Here is a 3,691-nt window from a genome sequence, read left to right on the forward strand (position 1 = left end):
GTGTGTGTGTGTGTGTGTGTGTGTGTGTGTGACCATCGCTTGACAGCTGATGGTGTGTTTACGTCCCCGTAACCTAGCGGTTCGGTGAAATTGACCGATAGAATAAGTGCTAGGCTTACAAAGAATAAGTCCTGCAGTCGATTTGTTCGACTAAAGGTTGTGCTCCAGCATGAATGCAGTCAAATGACTGAAACAAGTAAAAAAATAGAAGAATGTATAAAACGGTCTTATAAACATATTTCTTAATACTAAAACTCTAGAAATAGTATATCTCAGAATCAGTATATTTTATCTTGATCTTTTTTTTTTTTTGCCTATTTATTTTCATTATTTACCTTTGGCAGTGCAGTAAAAATTTGTGATATTTGGACCTCTATTTATTAAGGAAGGCGATTAAACACAATTTTTGTTTGTTATTTCTTCCCGGAAAAAGAACATGGCTTCGGCGACGTTAACACACATACACACAGAATACACATACATATAATTAATGTCATGTCTTGTCAACACACACACGCGCAGTCGTCGCCTTCCCTAAGAAAAAAAAAACGATTTTTTTGACGTACACAATATTTTAATCGTGACTATTTTTAACTGGTGTGATTTCAAAAATAAAAGTTGTTTGTACAGTAAGGATTTATGTGCTAGCTTTCTTTAAACAGACAATATTTTTTTATTATTTTCAAGTTGCTAATTTCTGTTTAAAAAATTATTTATCTACTTTTGTTTTAAAGTAAAAGAAAGTGAAAGATGTACGTGCATATGAAATGGACGTGTGTGTGAAAGAGAAAGAAAGAGGGAAAGAAGGGGTGTGATATATACGTACATACATCAATACATGTGTACATCTTTTTTGTATGTACGTGTGCATGTCTGCGAGAACGAGTGGTATCGAACCCGGGACCATGTGGTTGGTAAGCAAGCTTCTTACCATACAGCCATTCCATGTCTATATCATTCTGCATGTCTAGCAATATTAATCTATCTAACCAACAGTAACAGTTTCTTGAAAGAGTTCAAGAATTTGTAAAATAGAATAAGAAATTGTTGGGATCAACAAACGAATTAAAAACTAAAATGGGTGGGGAGGCTGTGATTCTTTGTTTCATTTTGTTTATTTGTATCTTAGTCATATATATATATATATATATATATATGTATGTTCCTTATAAATCAAGGCACGGTTTTCTTTACGAGATATTTCTCCGCAATACGTGTAAGTCTTTAATTCTTAACAGCTATAGCAGTTAAATTAACCTGAAATACGAATCAATCTGACAAATAATTTTTTTTTTTTTTTTTTTTTTTTTTTTTTTACATATAAAAGCAACACAGATAAAAGCCTTTAGAAAAAAAAATAATAAACGAGGTGAGGTTTTGAATCTATTAAACGCGTTTCAAACCTCTAATTAAATAAATAACGAACAGCACGTTCAGAATGCGTAAGAAGCCATTTTCTTTTAACAGACAAAATATTGCTAAATAATTCTTAGTTTGTTTTTTGTTTTGTTTTTTTCTAACATATGTATTAACCATTATTATTCGACTTCACTTTTCATCATTTCGGAGGCAATGTAATTAGTACCAGTTGCGTACTGGGGTCGATGTAATCAATCAGTCCCCTCCCTCCACCCCGCCAAATTTCAAGCTTTGCGCTTATAAAAATTATCATCATCATAATTATTATTATTATTATTATTATTAAGGTGGCGAGCTGGCAGAATCGTTAGTACTAGGACAAAATGCTTAGCAAAATTTCGCCCGTTGCTACGTTCCGAGTTCAAATTCCACCGAGGTCGACTTTGCCTTTCATCCTTCCGGAGTTGATAAGTACCAGTGCAATACTGGGTCGATATAATCGACTAGTCCCCTCCCCCGAAATTCTAGGCCTTGTGCCTATAGTAGAATGGGTGATTATTATTATTATTATCATTATTTTTAAGGCGGTGAACAATCAGAATCGTTACCTCACTAGAACAATGCTTAGTGAGATTTCGTTCCGAGTTCAAATTCTGCCGAAGTCGACTTTGCCTTTCATCCTTTCGGGGTCCAATAAATAAGTACCAGTTGTATACTAAGGCTGATGTAATCGACTAGTCCATTCGCCACAAAATTTCAGGTTTCAGGCCTCTAGTACAAAGGATTATTATTATGAAAGCGGCGATCTGGCAGAATCGTTAGCACGCCGGGCAAAATGCTTCGCAGCACTTCGTCTGTCTTGACGTTCTGAGTTCAAATTCCGCCGAGGTCGACTTTGCCTTTCTTCCTTTCGAGGTCGATTAAATAAGTACCAGTTACGCACTGGTGGTCGATGTAATTGACATAATCCCTTTGTCTGTCCTTGTTTGTCCCCTCTATGTTTAGCCCCCTGTGGGCAATAAATAATACATTGGTACCGGCATGTTGCTTCCCATCCACATATTGTCGGGTTCAGTCCCATTGTTTGAAACCTTGGGCCAATGTCATCTACTATTACACCGTGCCGACCAAGCCTTATGAGCACATTTGGGAGACTAAAAGAAGCCTGTATGCGTACGTGAGTATCCCGCTAAACTGCTTGACAACCCCTGTTGGTGTGTCGAGGCCCCTGTAACCTAGCGGTTCGGCGAAAGAAGACCGATAGATTAAATACCCGGCCTTAACAAAAATACTTTCGCCAAGGTAGTACTCCAGCATGGCCGCGATCTAATGAATGAAACATGTGAGAGATAAAAGATAAACAAGAAATGACCCAAGAACATGACGGGTTCTATGTTTATTGACTCGAAAGAACTAAAGGCAGAGTTGACCTCAGCAGGTTTTGAACTCGGGGCACTACGACAAGAAACAATTAGCCCGAGGACAAGGCATTTGGCCGACACTATAAAGATTCCGTCTTTTATAATAAGAAATCATAATTATCAAATTGTTGAGTAATTGAATTCTTTGTAGCCCGATCGATCGAACAATCAATCATTCAATTACCAAAAAAAGAAAAAAGATGGTGCCGAGCCAACGAGAGAGCCTGGACTTGTTTACTCGACCGACTAGAAACAGCAGCCAAACTTCCATAAAATAGCAATAATACTTTAATGTATTTTAAAGAAAAACATTGGTTCAAATAGTCTTAATTCTCCATTTTTTTTATAATGTCATGATTATAGAATTCGGCGTAGCGAACTTAGGATCTCGTTATCGAAAGGACGTACAGTTGAATTGTTCACCTGAGACGATTCTGAATATTGCCTTTCATTCGGTGTGGTTAGCCAAATCTGAATTATGTCAGAGTGAGGATAAGGTACCTGCCAGGGTTCCAAATACCTATCTCTGTGCGTTATATATGACTGAGGGTGTTATAAGCACTTACATTGCTAGAAATAAGAGCTAAACGCTCTAATGCTGCAGTCAATGCACGTAATTGTGTACATACATGCCGACAGGAACCGTAATCGCCCGAAAAGCAGCGGTCGGGATATGCCCAAACTGATCGGTCAGTTTCGGCTTTCGCCTCTTCAGTGGGATCGGCTCGATTCGACAGATTCCGGACGACGATCACTCTCATCATAAATGTCAACGCCCTTTAATGACGGTTTCAGTTCTCCTTGCTGGTATACATTTGCTTGCTGCTGCCTAAATAAATCAATATATATATATATATATATATATATATAGTGGCACTCCATCTGTTATGATGACAAGGGTTCCAGTTGAT

General features: G+C 37.5%; 1 protein-coding gene across 1 annotated transcript in view; it reads right to left on the minus strand.

Annotated features, from left to right (window-relative positions):
* LOC106884004 (uncharacterized) overlaps positions 1 to 3,691 on the minus strand; it is a 35,668-nt gene that overhangs the window by 17,528 nt on the left and 14,449 nt on the right. The window lies entirely within an intron of this gene.

Source organism: Octopus bimaculoides, chromosome 23 (assembly GCF_001194135.2).
Source record: "Octopus bimaculoides isolate UCB-OBI-ISO-001 chromosome 23, ASM119413v2, whole genome shotgun sequence".
Classification (NCBI taxonomy): domain Eukaryota; kingdom Metazoa; phylum Mollusca; class Cephalopoda; order Octopoda; family Octopodidae; genus Octopus; species Octopus bimaculoides.